Raw genomic sequence first — 17,805 nt, forward strand, 5'->3', positions numbered from 1 at the left:
ATGTCTCTCTTGATGGGAGAAACCATAATACAAAGCCTTTTGGAGGGGGGACCGGCTCCATGTAAATCCGGTCCTCAACTGTTGTCAATAGCTTAATCTCTCTCTCTTTTGAAGTATTGTTCATGCCATCTAACAAGGTGTTATACTTTTTGTTGCTCTCTCCACCCAAGCACTCTTGTTACTCTCATTAGGAATCTATTCTAATGAAATGCTCACTATGTTCATGCTATTTTCTGCTACACACAAGTTATTAGGCCATTAAATGTTACATTGGTATCAGAGCACAAGGTTTCTCTTTTCTTGCTGAAGAAGGGAGGTCATCAAGCTAGCTATAAATGGTTGGTACTATTAACTGCAATTGAGTAAGTAGAATAGGGAATTTTCAACATTGCAGTGCGCTTGGCTTCGTGAGATAACAGGGCATCACAGTCGAGAGATATGGTCTTAATAGTGGAGTCCTACGGGGCTTGCCTATGACTTTGCCTACGACTTAACCACTATTGAGCTATTAGAAGATTGACAAGAGCCAGTGTTGTTTTGGTGTTGAACGACCCTCTCTTCTATTCCTTGCAATTAATGGTATTCGAGCCACGAGTACAGTAGCTTGAGTGCTTTTTCTAAAGGGGTAAAGAGGAGTAGCAACTAGGGCTTGAAGTGCCAAAAGTACACCTACAAAGTTTACAACTAAAAGTTGTTAGAATGGGCTGACAATAGTAAAGAGAGTGAAAGTAATGTTGATAGCTTTGATTTTGTTAATGAGCAGGCTACTAATGATGCCCCTATGCTTGTTAACTACCTTGTTTCAAGGCTTCAACAAGCCATGGGCAATCCATCCCTCCAAAGTGAAGTGCAACGGCAGCTTCGTGCTCATGGGATTCTCCAAGCTCCCCACCATGACGAGAGAGTACCTAAGAAGCCTCCTTGTGAGACTTCCCAAAAAGGCCTCTCTCCGATTCGGGAAGAAGAGGATCCATACGAAGGGCTCAAAAATTTGCTTCTTGATGACGCATCTCCTTCTCAAAGAAGAACTCAAGAGCCTCTACCGAAGGAACGAGAAAGAAGTGAGTCTCCTACCACCTCGACGGATGGCTCCACGAAGACGGCGGGCTAAACGCTCTCCATCACCTCCTAAACGGAGAAGACCATCGCACACTTCTCCACACCATAATTCAAAGAGGGATTACAAAAATCAAGAGAAGAAAAATCCAAGAAAGAGGACACCCTCTTCTCCATCTTCTTCATCCTCTTCCTCTTATGAAAGTGATGGTGCAGACAAAGAAGATCAAGGCAAGAAAGAGGTCACCCTCTTCTCCATCTTCCTCAAATTCTTCATCTTCTAAAGAAAGTGATGGTGCAACTTTTGAACCATAATAAAGAAGAGGCCATAGGAAATCATATGCCGCGTGGAAGAGGTTGTCCAAGCTCAACAAGTTCAAGGAGGGATGAAAGAGCATCTCTTTCCTTACCTACGATGGCACCTTTGGTGCTACGGACAAAGTCGTGGCCTTTATCCAAAAATTTCGATGCGGCGTTTGGAGATGAGGGCTTCACGGAGTCCTCTAAGCTACTCCATGTAGCCATGCACTTTCAAAAGTCTGCCAGGCAATGGTGGTCTAGCCTACGGGCCAACAGTGAAGCTCCACGAACATGGAAAGCTTTAAGAGCTTCCATTATGAAGCAGTTTTTGGCCAGCGATGCCAAAGACAAAGTACTCACCGAATGGTGAAGCTTGAAGCTCTCTCCCTACGAATCCATTCACAAATATGTAGACAAGTTTTGGGACCTACAACTCAAAGCCATTGTCTTCAAAAAGTTGGATTTTGGAGAGCTAAAGCAACAATTTTGTGCGGGCTTAACTGAAGAAATGGCAGAGTATGTCAACTCCCAAAGGCCACGTACCATATCGAAGGTTATACACCATACTATGGTGGCTTCTCAAATCAATTTCCAAATAGGGGCTAAGAGAAATTCTAAGCCCATGGAAAATAAGGGTTCCAATGAGCCTAAGGGGAAGGACTATGTCCAAAAGTCTCATAAGGCCAATTCCAACAAAGCTAAAGAGAAGGGATTTTACAAAGGTAAAAACAAACTCTCTTCTGAAGAGCTTGAACGTTATCGCACGGATAACCGTTGTTTCAAGTGCGACGAGCAAGGGCATGCGTACCACGCTTGTCCCCAAAAGAACAACCACCATGAGCCTCCTATAGCTACCTTGGTTGAAATCCAAGAGGAGGAAACTCACCACAAAGGATCTCCTCTATGCCATGCTTGGGGAAAGGTAAGAGAACATGATGCTTTTATTATCTTTGACCCTGGTTCTACTCACAATTTCATATCCATAGAGTTGGCCACCAAGTTAGGCATACAAGCTTATGAAATGGGAGATGTCCTACCTGTACATGGTGCTTTCAAGGGGCAAGAAGCTTCAATCACTCCCTTAATCAGAAAATTGAAGCTCCATGTCCAAAGCTATGTGGACAAAGAGGACTTCTTTATCTCTCCTCTCAAGCATGAGGATGTAATCCTAGGGGCACCATGGTTTGATCGCATGGCTGCCAATGTTAAATTCCCTGAAAGGAGAATCTACTTTAGGTTCAGGGAAAAGGATATGTACATAGATGCTAAGCAAATGGGTAACACCATACCCATTGTACATACGCAAGCTTTCAATAAGTCAGTAAAGATCTCTATTTCCATGTACATGATTTTTGTCAAAGATTCTCAAAATGAACCTAATGTTTTAGCAAAACAACATATACACACTCACAAAGAATTAGAGTTTGCAATTTTCTCAAGGGGTTTCAAGATTTCTTTATTGACGACATCCCTTGTGAGCTACCTCCTAAACGAGGCAATGATGACCATGCAATTGAACTTCTTCCAAGAAGTTCACCGCCTAATAAACCTCCTTATAGAGTTTATCAAGCTCAACAAGAGGAGATTATGCGGCAAGTGCATGAGTTAGTTGAGAAGGGGGCATGGTTAGGCATAGCTCATCTCCATTTTGCTCACCTGTGCTATTAGTGCGAAAGAAAGATGACACATATCGTATGTGTGTCGACTATGGAGCACTAAATAGGATCACTATCAAGAATAGGTTTCCCGTTCCACGGGTAGAAGACCTATTTGATAAGCTACAAGGGTCCACCTACTTCAGTAGGATTGACCTAAAAAGTGGCTATCATCAAACAAGGATAGTTGATCAAGACATTGTAAAGATCGCATTTCGCACTACGTTTGGTCCTTACGAATATATTGTCATGCCTTTTGGCTTGACCAATGCACCAACCACATTCAACCGCTTGATGGAGAGCTATTCAGGCCTCACCGAACCTTTACTGGAGTGTTCTTTGATGATATCGTCATCTACTCTAATTTATTAGACGAACACAAGCAACACCTCTAGGTAATATTTCAAGTTCTAAGAGAGAATAAACTTTATGTTAACCGAAAGAAAAGTAAATTTTTCTTGCAAGAGATTGAGTATTTAGGTCACATTATCTCTCAAGATGGCATCCAAATGGATCCATCAAAGTTAGAGGTAATAAAAGGATGGCCTAAACCAAGGAATCTTCATGAACTAAGAAGCTTTATAGGTATGTGTGCATACTATAGACGCTTCATAGAAAAGTTCTCACTAATAGCAGGACCATTATATGACCTAACAAAGAAAAACGTTAGGTATACATGGTCTACCAAGGAGAACAATGCTTTCAAAGAGCTTATCTCTCAACTTGTGCTTATATTGTTGGATCTCTCAAAGCCATTTGAGGTCCAATTTGACGCTTGTGGGGATTGCTTTGGAGCTGTTTTACTCCAAGAAGGGCACGCCATAGCCTATGAAAGTCGAAGGCTCGACCCTGTTGAGCAAACTCTAGGCATATATGAAAAGGAACTCCTCGCAGTTCTACATACCTTAGACTCATGGAAGCACTATTTATTGGGGACTCTTTTCATTCTGCGAACGACCAAAGTCTTAAGTAGTTCATGGTGCAGACCAAGCTCTCCAACAAAGAAATGAGGTGGACAAATTTCCTTTCGCAATTTCATTTTCATATTGCTCACATTGCAGGCAAAAGTAGCCGATGCACTCTCAAGAAGACCAAGAGTGAATGCGGTTTCCATAGCAACTCACAATGATCTATCTTCTATGACAAATGAGTATGCTATTGATCCCAACTTTAGAGATGTGATTTCAGCCCTTGCATTAGGGAAGAAAGAGGAACCATTTACTTTACAAGATGGTTATCTTCTCTATGGCAATAGACTATGCGTTACTAACTCACTACGTGAGAAAGTAATGTATGAATCTCATGCTCCTCCTTGTGCGGGGCATAGAGGGATTTCGTCTACCCTAAAGGGGATTGAAACATATTTCTATTGGCCTACCATAAAACCAAACATACAAGTGTATGTTTCTAAATGTGTGGTATGCCAAAAGACGACGTTTGATAGAGGGAAGCAACCTGGATTGCTTCAACCTTTGCCAATCGCTAATTCACTATGGGAGAGCATATCCATGGATTTTATCTTTGGATTGTCTAAGTCTATCCATGGGAATACGGGAATATGGATGATAGTAGACAGGTTCAGTAAACAAGCTCATTTTATACCTGTCAAAAAGACTATCAAAGCCCATCAAATGGCAACCCTCTTCATTTCATAAATCTTCAAGTACCATGGCTTGCCAATGTCCATAGTGTCGGATAGAGATCCTAGAATGACCAATAATTTCTGGAAGGGTCTCTTTGAAAATTTAGGAACAAGGCTAAATTTCTCTTCGGCCTATCACCCGCAAACGGATGGCCAAAGTGAAATAGCTAACCATCAATTCTTGATCTACTAAAAGCCTATGTAACGGAAGTAGATCAAAGATCCCAATGGGAGAAGTACTTACCCTTAGTGGAGTATGCCTACAATAACACTGTACATACATCCACGGGAAAAGCACCTTTTGAGGTAATTGAGGGAAGATAAAAAAGTCTCCTGTTACTTAAGGTACACGGGAAGATCTTCGTTGCACATGAGTATAGCCGAGACCTACAAGAATCTTTCCAAAAGATTAAGGATGCTATCTCTATCTCACAGCAAAGGCAAAAGGCTGATGCTGATAAGCACAGAAGATCCCAAGCCTTTAAAGAAAATGATTGGGTCTTACGCAAATTTCCCAAGGCTCGATTAAGGCACATGGCAGGCAAGAATCTTATGGGACACCAAAATTACTATGCTAAGTTAGTAAAAAGATACTATGGTCCCTTCCAAATTCTTAGGCCAATCAATGAGATGGCCTATCAACTCAAGTTGCCAAGCCATTGGCTCATATACAATGCTTTCCATATGAGCCTACTAAAGCCTTACAAAGGAAAGCCACCACAAGAACCAACTATTGAAGAGCCACCGGAGATTGAGGACCAAGAAGAGGTGCTGCATCCTGAGTCCATTCTCCGACATGAAGACAAGGTACTAAGAGGCAGTAAGACTATCCAACGATATCTTATTAAGTTTAAGAATTATCATTTTGAAGATGCTAGATGGATACAAGGCATACAATTAAAGGATAACCTAAACCTTGTCAATGCTTACAATGCTTCCCTAGAGTAAGCAAATGTACAAATGTTTAAAATGAACAAAGTTTTTGTCTTATAAGACTCTCTTTTTCTTTATTGTGCACAAATGTGAAGTAGTATGCATGCTTAGATCAAGTTTGCGAAGACCACGTCTCCTAAACACCAAGTAGAACTTGTCACTCTACTATGGAAGATTGATAGGACTAATGTGCAGACATGCTTGTGGCAGCTTAGGCTCTCAAGCGCCAAATGGACTAGTCGTCCATTCTGGAACGCTGTCGTAAGGTAACATAGGGATCCTCTACCCGCTAGAAAAAGGACTAATGAATATGCTTTATCTTCTCTACCCCATAGTTGAGGACGACTATGATTTCAAGAGAGAGGTAATGTCATAATAACTAATATCTAAGTATCATAAATGATTTTCTCCTGTTAAACTGATCATTTAATATGGGGAAATGCCAGGGGAGAAAAAGCTAGAATATTGGTTAAGTTGGTAGACCGGCCACAGTAGGGATCCAAAGGAGGGAAAATAGGGATCCAAAGGGGGGGCCATCTGCAAAAGAGCAAGGTGCAACAATGGGCTTAAAAGACCCTAAGGTTCAGCCCATTAAGACTTCCAAAATGCTAAGGTTTCAAAATTCAAAGGTTGTGTCCAAAGGTCATCACTAAGGAAACTGGATCCTTTGTGTGTGTACCAAAAAAGTCTTCATGCATCCCTACATAGGAGGGGCCCCGAGCCCTAGAAGTAGGAGATGAGAGAGAAACACACACACACACACACACACACACATTCAGAAGCTCCTTTACACAAGGGGAAAGAGGGACACATGTCAGCTCCCTAGCCCAGTTGCCCACAAGGTGTACTCAAATACTATTGGATGTCCTTGGAGGTGGACCAATGAGAATTAGGCTAGAGTAAATCTAGTTTAGTTAATTTAAAAACACTTAATAAAAGAACCAATAAGAATTAAGCTCTCTAGAAGACTATTGGACAGTCTCCCAAGGGGTCCAATGAGCATTCAGCAGCCCAATGGCTTGCCTGATTCCTATTGGCCACGAGACAAAGGGGTCCAATGAGAGTTTAGTTGCATTAATTAATTACATAAAGCTCTCACAGAAGGGGAAAGGGGGACACATCTCAGAAGGCTATCACTTATGCTGCTTAAATTTCATTGGCTAAGCCTGGCATGGACCAATGGGGTGTCAGGATGAGCAAATAGCAAGAGGGGTCAACCAAGAGAGAGGGGGGGCTGAATTTCTCAAGGCACTATTGCATACACACTCACACAAGTCCATGTGTGGAGTAAGAAGACTCTCTCTCTCCTTCTCAAGCTTTAATGGAAGCTTATCATCTACTCCAAGCTTGTGAGAAGGGAGGCCTACACCAACAACTCTTGGCTTTGTGATGCAAATCCAACCAAGAGCCAAGCTTCAATGCATGCTCGTCTCCTCTACCATGCTAATTACTAAGCTAAGATATGCTAATATGAGTGATTATGTGAGGAGATGTACATCTTTCTCGTAAGACTACTCCTTCTTCCTCTCAATCTACTCTCATACCCCGCTAGCTCTCACCATCTTCGAAGGTGTGTGAGGTCTTGGGTCTGAGACCATGAGGGAATTGAGGTTGTGTTTGATAAGTGTTTTGCTTAGTGCTTGAAGTTTCCATCTTCATTGCACTAGCTAGTATTGAAGGAACACAAAGAATTGTAGTGTAAAATGTCTCTCTTGATGGGAGAAACCATAATACAAAGCCTTTTGGAGGGGGGACCGGCTCCATGTAAATCCGGTCCTCAACTGTTGTCAATAGCTTAATCTCTCTCTCTTTTGAAGTATTGTTCATGCTACCTAACAAGGTGTTATACTTTTTGTTGCTCTCTCCACCCAAGCACTCTTGTTACTCTCATTAGGAATCTATTCTAATGAAATGCTCACTATGTTCATGCTATTTTTTGCTACCACAAGTTACTAGGCCATTAAATGTTACAATCTTGCAAGTGAATGGCTTAAAATCCTAGCCCCAAACTCCACGGCACCCCTTCTTGTGGAGTTTGGTATTTAATTTAGTATTTGAGTTTTTGGGAGCCAAAATTGGAGGCCCCTCTTTTACATCTAGTCCACTTTAGTACTTGAGTGGAGCACATTACTTATTGCATGTCCCATAAGGGTGAGTTCTCACTAGAGCTATTTACAAGCAGCCATAGCGGCTTACTGAATAAAAAGTCTAAAATATTGTGGAAAAGTAAAATGATCGAGAAGATTATTATTTGCCAGCACCTCCTTTTCAACTCCCAGAATTCCAATGTACAAATCATCATTAACTCACTATTAGTAAAATCAAATAGACAACACATAATTAACCATTACGACAGCTATCCCAATTGTAGTTAACCACATACAATAGGAGGGTGCCCAGTCTCGTAACGACCCTCCCACCAAGGATAGCAATTGTCCTCCGTTGTTCAATAGAGAATCAATTGGACCGTGAGTGATGGAAAGTGTGGAGAAGGTCTGGTAAGTTGCAAAAAAACTTTTTAGGCATCCATTTGGCATCCTCTCTAGGGTGTCCTTTGAAAGTCAAAAGATAATAATTTTAAACCATGCCAGTGCATGTAGTGGGGACTTCATGACCAACCATTTGGTCATGGATGAGTTGCTCTTTTTGATCTACAAGTGTAGGTAGGGGTCCTAGAAAGATTCTAAAAGCTTATGTGGAATGCATTGTGACTATGCATGGGAGAAGAGAGATTAAGTATTAAAGCACATTACAAGGTTAGGTATCATGTTTAAATATGCTTGGGCATTACACCATGACCCAAAACATAGTGACTATCCAAGTATGAGTTGAGGGCACAGAGAATGGACAAAATTTTAACAATCCTGCTGCCCAGCATATCCTGCATTAAAACCATAGAAGGGGACACAAAGGGTGTCCACAAATGGGAATATTTGAAAAGTAAAACTTCACCCAAAATTTTAGTACCGCATGAGGCTAGTAGCTCAATGTAGAGAATTGGAAAATATGCAGCACCATAACAAATTGTTAAATTTCACTTTTCAATCAAATAAATAAATGCTATTATGGAGGAATTGGTGTAATTTGTTGTACATATATGTTTCTAAATAGAAATCGAGTAAGCATACTAGTACTAAATAAAGTTAATGATGCCATTTTAATAGCAACTCAATAAACTTGGCATTCGGCCTTTTCATAGATAGTGCGAACCATTATAAACTAGGCTCACAACTCTTGAGAGAATTTGTACTGAACAGCGATTGATTTGGTGATCTGTCAACATTAGAACTAAAAATGGCCTTTGTGCCTTGATTAGTAGCATGAAGATTGAAAAATATGTAACATGCTGAGATTTTTGACATAAAAGTTATAAATTGACAACCCTTGTAAACTTTAAAGCAGGTCTTTAGAAAAGTTTCAAAGTTAGAAAAGACACTTATCAATTTATTTGATATCGTGCTGGACTGGTCGTGGTCGTAGCATGATCAAATTTGGTGGGCATGTTCAAAGAAGATCCACCGAGTTGTTCATTAAGTTCAATTGTCAGGGTGCTTATAAAAAATACCTCAAAACAAGACTGCTTGGTCTTGATTAACAACTACACAATTTTATTTAATTTTTAGTTTTGAATCATAGTGACTAAAGGGAGAATTTTAAATAGAAGCTTAGCTAAGATGGAAGAGTGCTCCATCTCCATGAATCTTAATTCATCATTATAAAATTTGAGGATTAAACCATGCCAAATGGAATTTTAAGTGTCATAGTAAAAGAAAGCTATATATTCTCGTGCTTAAAATATAGAAATTTGGAGGTTTAAAATAATGGGGGAAAATATAAGTAACTTTATCACTATGTAATCATGACATAATAAACTTGAGAAGAAGTACTTACCTTGTCATACTTGATGGTTGAGAAAACTTTACCAATCAATCTCACGGTTGGAGGCTAGGAATTGAATTGCTTTCCGTGGCCTAGGCCAACAATTTTTAACGTGGGCATGGTTTCGATTTCTCTATTGAAATGCTTCCTTGATTTGTATAGTCAAAAACCTGAAGAAATTCATGGAAACCAACTCAAATTCAATAAAGAGTGCCCTTTTTGACTAATTATAGCTCGATAAAGCAATTTTAATTTTTAGAAAATCATTGAATTTTCCCTTGTCCAAGGTTGAGCTCGTCGACGTGGTGAATTGCCTTTGGGAGACCAATCCAAAGCCCTAATGGAGTTGGATTTAAAATTTTGTTTTGTGGGGTTTGATGTTCCTAAAGTTGAATTTTAATTTCTATGGATTTTGGCCTAGTTAGTTGGGCATGCAACGGGTGGCCGACCAAGAGGTTAATAACCACCATCGGTTAAAAAGGTGGTGTGAATGTGTGTTGAAAAAGAGAGGTGCAACGGGCAGGGCCACAGAGAGCGACGACGTGGGGGAAAGAAGGAGTGATGGCGACCTCTATAATCGTTTTCGGGCCGTGAGATAGAAGGAAAAGGTGCTTGCAGTTGCAGGGCGCTCGTGCTGGTACCGATTGTGCAGGCTTTTGCGATGGTCGATAGGGGTGTTCCTTGTCCGCAAGGGAGGACTCCCATGGCAATTTATTTTTTTGTAGTTTTAGTTGGAGCATTAGATTGCAGCTTATAGCTTGTTGATCGATTGTTTTGGTATCCTTTCCAGTTCTCCATCAGAGATATTACAAATTAAACTATAATTTGCTCGTATTTACACTATTTACGAGTGAAATCCAAGCTTTATTGGTGAAATCCAAGCGATATATATATAGTTGCAATGGTATAATTATATATACAAGCTTCCTCGCAAAGCCTTCAACCCTTCAAAAGGGATTGCTCATAACTTGCCGACAATGTACGGGACAATGTCTTAAGCCTAGATTTGAAATAGAGGAGAGTGAGAAGGTAGATATATATATATATATTCTTACCTTTTGAGAATAATACCTGAGCATGTTTTACATGCAGTGGAATTTTCCAAGTATTGAGAAAACCCATTCTCTCTATAAGCTCGTCTGAATCTATTACGGAAAATATCTTTTGCATGTTGGAATTAGGGTTGCAGAGAAACGCACACAGCTTGGAGAAGACGAAGGAAGCTCAAGGCACACAATAGAGAGTGTGTTTCTTAGTATGCAATGGAAAGAGTGATAGCCCTAGAGTGATGGGCGTATATAAAATGCACGGGGGGAAAAACCTCCTAAAGAGGGAAAAAATGCCCCGGCGGTCCTAGTGTGTTCACACACATCACTACCACATGTATAAGGTAACAAATCCCCCCTGGAGTGATGCGGTGAACGAGAGCTGGCACATGAGTAAAGGGAAGTGCCATGCCCTGAGGACATGATCAGTCCACAAAGGGGAGTAAGCCCAAAGCTTTGCGGAAAGCTTCAAGCTTCTCATGAGACAATGCCTTTGTGAAAAGATCTGCAAGGTTGTCCTGTGTTGGCACATAAGCCAAGCTAATCTCTCCTGCTGAGAGCCTCTCCCTGACATAGTGGTAATGCACCTCAATGTGCTTTGTGCGAGCATGAAAAATTGGGTTCCTCGCAACTGCCAATGCGCTTTCACTGTCAGTGTAGATGGTGTTGGCAATGTCCTGTCCAACACCCAAATGTGTCTGAGCCATACATACTCGACCGTAGCTGTGAAGACTGCCCTATACTCAGCCTCACGACTCAAAGTGGCCACACTAGGTTGCTTCTTGCTCAACCATGATATACATGAACTGCCAAGCATGAAACAAAAACCACTTGTGGACACTCGCGCGTCAAAACAACCAGCCCAATCTGAGTCCGAAAAAGCATGTAAATCTGGCGGCAATGATCCCCCCTTGGGATAAAACAAGCCAAGATGTAAAGTGCCACTAAGGTAGCGAAAAATCCTCTTGACAGCCTGCCAATGCTTAGACCCTGGGCTATGCATAAATCTGCTGACCTGTGAGACTGCAAACTGAATATCCGGCCTCGTGTTGCATACATAAATGAGGCAGCCAACAACAGTTTGATAAAGAGTGACATCTGCAGGATCGCCAACATCATGTAGACTTAACTTCAAACCTGTTTCCATGGGAGTGGCAATAGGTTTGCAATCCTCAAGTCCAAACTTACATAGCAATGTCTCTATGTAACTTTTCTGACACAAGGCAATACCACCATCACACTCCTTAAACTGTATACCCAAGTAATGATGCAACAGCCCCAAATATTTCATTTTGAAAGTAGCATTCAAATCAGCCTTAAATTCAGCAATATGCCTCTCATTTGGTCCAGTGATCAGCAAATCATCGACATAAAGAACCACATGAGAAGTATATCACCCTCACGCTTTACATACAATGTGCTTTCTGTTGGACTGTTACAAAAACCTTGTTTGACCAAATGAGTATCAACTTTCTCATATCAAGCACGAGGAGATTGCTTCAACCCATACAAAGCCTTCTTACATCTGCACACTTTGTCCTCTTGTCCATTTATGACAAAACCGCGAGGCTGCGTTATATAAACTTCCTCAAATATGTCACCATTCAAGAAAGCAGTAACAATTTCTGATTGATGTACATCCCAACCAAAATGAGCTGCCAATGCACATAGAAAACGCACGGTAGTCATACGACAAGTGGGAGCAAAAGTCTCTTCATAATCAATGCCTTTTTGCTGTGCATAACCCTTTGCAACAAGTCGAGCCTTATGGCGATCGATCTCACCATCCGATTTGTGTTTCAACTTGTAAACCCACTTCGTACCAATGGCCTTTTTGCCAGGAGGCAAATCACATAAAGTCCATGTGTCATTTTCTATAAGTGCATCATATTCTGTTGCATGGCAGCCATCCAATTTTTTGAATTTTGTGCTTCATCAAAAGATAGAGGCTCCTCAACATCATGTAAACTAGACACAGCCAAAGCATAACAATCTGATGCATAAGATGCATGGCGAGAGCCTGAACGAGTACGACTAGACAAAGGTGCATCCAATTTACTATCACGCAAAGTGTGCACCAGCCATTTTGGCATACCTCTAGCCTGCTCATTTTCAGCCCTTTCCTCATCAAGTACATCATGTACATCTGCATCAGTAATAGGCTGATCTAAAAAAAATTCAAAAACCCCCATAGGCTGTACATTTGCCTCATTGGAACTTACATTCGTATTTCCACCACTGAAAAGAGGCAACAAAGTGTCATAAATGTCCTGTGAGCTTACATTACTGTCTCTGGTACATGACAGCAAGGGCTGAACAGGATCTTCCACAAACACTACATCCCATGAAACCAGAATACGTTTCGTTTGCGGATGATACAACCTGTAACCTTTGCTTTCAGCACTATAACCAACAAAAATACATTTGACAGCCTTATCATCCAATTTTCTGCGCTGCACTTGTGGCACCAAAGCATATGCCAAACAGCTAAAAACACGCATGTGCTCAATAGAAGGCTTTCTATCATGCCATGCTTCATATGGAGTAATAGACTGCAAAGCTTTCGTAGGACACCTGTTAAGTACATAAGTGGCACACATGATGGCCTCAAGCCAAAAAGAATGCGGTAAAGCTTGACTTTTGACCATACATCGTGACATTTCCGTCAGTGACCTATTTTTCCTCTTAGCAACACCATTTTGCTGAGGTGTATAAGGCATTGTACATTGGTGTTTTATCCCACGACTAGCCAGAAATGCATTAAATTCATGAGACATATACTCGCCCCCTCGATCGGAACGGAGGGTCCATATGTCATTTTCTATAAGTGCATCATATCCTGATTGCATGGCAACTATCCAATTTTTTGAATTTTGTGCTTCATCAAAAGACAGAGGCTCCTCAACATCATGTAAGCTAAACACAGCCAAAGCATAACAAACTGATGCATAAGATGCATGGCGAGAGCCTGAACGAGTACGACTAGACAAAGGTGCATCTAATTTACTGTCATGCAAAGTGTGCACCAACCATTTTGGCATATCTCTAGCCTGCTCATTTTCAGCCCTTTCCTCATCAAGTACATCATGTACATCTGCATCAGTAATAGGCTGATCTGCAACATCTTCAGAAACCCCCATAGGCTGTACATTTGCCTCATTGGAAATTACATTCGTATTTCCACCATTGAAAAGAGGCAACAAAGTGTCATAAATGTCTTGTGAGCTTACATTACTGTCTCTAGTACATGACAGCAAGGGCTGAACAGAATCTTCCACAAACACTACATCCCGTGAAACCTGAATACATTTTGTTTGCGGATGATACAACCTGTAACCTTTGTTTTCAGCACTATAACCAACAAAAATACATTACCAACAAAAATACATTTGACAACCTTATCATCCAATTTTCTGTGCTGTGTTTGTGGCACCAAAGCATATGCCAAACAGCCAAAACCGCGCATGTGCTCAATAGAAGTCTTTCTATCATGCCATGCTTCATATGGAGTAATAGACTGCAAAGCTTTCGTAGGACACCTGTTTAGTACATAAGTGGCACACATGATGGCCTCAAGCCAAAAAGAATGCGGCAAAGCTTGACTTTTGACCATACATCGTGCCATTTCCGTCAATGACTTGTTTTTCCTCAGCAACACCATTTTGCTGAGGTGTATAAGGCACTGTACATTGGTGTTTTATCCCACGACTAGCCAGAAATGCATTAAATTCATGAGACATATACTCCCCCCCTCGATCAGAACGGAGGATGCCCATAGTACATTTCGAGACATTTTCAGCCATAGCCATCAATTGTTTGAAGCACATAAAAACTTCGGACTTCGCTTTAAGCGCTTTAAGCGGAAATACCCATGCATGCCTGGAGTAATCATCAATGAAAGTCACGAAAAACATGTAATTGCCCAAGGATGGAGTTTGCATGGGCCCACAAACATCACTATGCACAAGCTGCAACCTGCATGTGGCCCGAACTGAACCATCCTTTGGAAACTTAGAACGCTGCATCTTACCCAAAATACAACCTTCACAAACATGTTTGACAGGTGCTTCAAGAGGCGGCAAAGAAGCAACCATATCAGATTTCTGCAAACGCAGCAAACTTGCAAAATTCAGATGACCGAAACGTGCATGCCAAAGTTTTGCATCTGAAATAGCCCTTGAATCTGCAAGAGCATGTGCAAAATTTTGTCCACACTTGTCATACAAAGTGAGCTCATATAGCCCACAGCACAAAAGGCCAGATGCAACAATTTCATCACCAAAACTGAGATCATGAACTGTACATCTGTCATCCACAAATTTGACTACAAGTCCAAGTCTAGCAAGTGCGGATAAAGACAAGAGATTCTTCTTGATCCCAGGTACATAAAGTGCATCAACAAGTGTGAAGGAACTTCCATTTGTAGCAGTAAGCACAATCTTTCCAACTCCCTGAACCGGATAAGAGGCATTGTTGGCACAAGTGACTAAATTCCCATGAGGGACAGACTCGAGAGAGGTGAACAATTCATGATGTGAGGTAATGTGCTTTGTAGCAACACTATCGAAATACCACACATGTGAATCTGCAGCAACTGACAAGCATGCATCATGGACAGCAGGATTGTAAGTGCACTCTGCGCTAAAAGCTCATTCTACATCAACATCAACATTACAGTCTCCTTTTACAGAAGACTCAACAATGGTTGCATTTGTAGTGGAACCAGCATTCACAGTGGAACCACCCTCTTTCTTCTTAGCCTCTTTGGCCTTCAACTTAGGACACGACTTGATTAAGTGATCATTAGCTTTACAATAATGGCAACGCATCTTCTTTTTGCCCTTATCACCAAAATTGCCAGACGAAGTGCTGCCAGCAGAAGCATTAGGAACAGAAGTTTTGCCATTTGTAGTAGAACCATAAGAAGTGGCTGCATTACTGTTACCACCCTTTCTTTGAGAAGCAATAAAAGCCTGTTCAACTACACACTGCCTAGTCCTGTTTTTTTTGGAAAGTGACTCTTGCAACAGCAATGTGCATAATGCATCAAACTTGACAACTTCAGGATTTCCTTGGGTCATAAGTCTCCAAGTACTAGCAAAAGTCTGGTAAGAATCTGGTAAGGCATCAAAAACACTTTGCACTAGGGAACACTCTGAAATGACTTCACATGTAAAAATGAGTTGCTCATTGATATCCTTGACACTAGCAAGGAAAGTGTCCATATCATCTTCCGCATGCATAATCTTTGACTCCAACTCTTTACGTAGCAAAGCAATTTTAGCCTCATTGTGACTTGCATAAAGACCAGCCAAAATATCCCAAGCCTGTTTTGCAGATTTTGCTAAATGGGTGTGAGGAACAATGGTGCGCTTCATAGACAACGCAATCAATGCATGAGATTTCACATCCTTAACATCCCAACGAGCTTGTTCTGCCATAGGCAAAACAACTCTAACAGTAGCAAGACTTGCAACATCCTCAACATCGCCTACGTCCTCAAAACCAGGACGTACATCAATGCCCTGCACAATATTCCAGACACCCTTTGACACAAGAACATGTTGCATCATACAAGCCCACATAGGGTAATTGTCCCCATCCAACTTGTCCTCAGCAACAAACATCTTGAACACATCTGTGTTGTTGTTGTCAGCCATGGTAAATGTTGCACCTGATGTGAAAACTGCCCGAAAATAGGAGAAACGGAGCGGGAACAACACGTGCTATATAGCACAAACCGTAGAAGACTATAAGGCACCTGTTATGCAAAAAATGGCACTGACACAAACTCTGCGCAAAATGATGAAATAGCCTGTGCAGTACTGCCTGTAGTGGAAACGAAGGCCGAAATGAGCCCAGATCTCTGAGCGAACGCTCTCCAAACCTCACTGAAATCGGAGAAAGTGAGCAGGCGTGTGTTGGAGCAGCTGGCGACTAAGCTCGGGAGGATGCAACCTGCTCTGATACCAATTGTTGGAATTAGGGTTGCAGAGAAACGCACATAGCTTGGAGAAGATGAAGGAAGCTCAAGGCACACAATAGAGAGAGTGTTTCTTAGTATGCAATGGAAAGATTGATAGCCCTAGAGTGATGGGCGTATATACAATGCACGGGGGAAAAAACCTCCTAAAGAGGGGAAAAATGCCCCGTCGGTCCTAGTGTGTTCATACACATCACTACCACATGTATATGGTAACATTGCAAGGTATCATCATAAATAATTCAATTGATCTTTGCTCTAATTCTGCAATTTTTGAAAATATTAGCAAAATTTACTTATAAAATCTTAATTTACCTTGACCTTCTTAATGACAGCTTCTTGATTGCCGACATTGAACCTTCATGCTCGTATAATTACTCCTTGTGAAAGAGAACCTTTGCTTTGATACCAGTGTTGGGAGAATGGGGAGAACGGATGCTTCGACAATTCAACAATTCCTCATCACCATCAACTTGTCACCTTCTGTCCCAAATCCAAGTACACACACACCTAGACTAGCATAACACACACACACACACACACACACACACACACACACCTAGATTAGCACAACACACACACACACAGAAAGAGAATAGATTTGATAAAGACATAGTGTAAGAGATGTAGACATGATTAGAGGGTACACAACATGATTTAGCATAGTCTAAGAGAAAAGAACAGAGAATCTTGCAGGTGAATCGCCTAAAATCCTAGCCCCAAAGTAAGAGAAAGATCTAGTAATGGACACCAAATTTAAGGGAGAACAAACAACCGTAATCAAACAATCACTAAAGAGCCCACCTAGGGCACACCCATGGACACCAGATTTAAGGGAGAACAAGAGGAACAAAGACGACAAGTTCAAGAAGAGATAGATTCAACAAGCTCAAAAGTAAAGAATCGTGAAGAAACTCAAGAGGAAAGCAGAGGATCAAGAGCTGTAAAAAAGCAAAAGATAGAAGAAGAGGAAGAGCTTTTCAATAGCCCAACCATCTCTTTTGCAAGAGAGATAGATACAATGATTAACAAGTGACTTCTCAAACCGTAATCAAGAAATCACTAAAGAGCCCATCTAAGGCACACCCATGGAGCAGGCTACCCATGAGCCTAAGGCAAAGAAGTTGCTCTACTCAATATGAACTACAATTTTGTCAGAGGATTAAGCCTAACTCCACTCCTACCATCTATCAACAAACTGCTCAAATTGTATGCCTAAATAATGATGCAAAAGCCCCAAGTCTTTCATCTTGAAAGTAGTATTCAAATCAGCCTTGAATTCAGCAATGTGTGTCTCACTCAGACTAGTAA

Source organism: Adiantum capillus-veneris, chromosome 1 (assembly GCF_014529385.1).
Source record: "Adiantum capillus-veneris isolate H3 chromosome 1, ASM1452938v2, whole genome shotgun sequence".
Lineage (NCBI taxonomy): Eukaryota > Viridiplantae > Streptophyta > Polypodiopsida > Polypodiales > Pteridaceae > Adiantum > Adiantum capillus-veneris.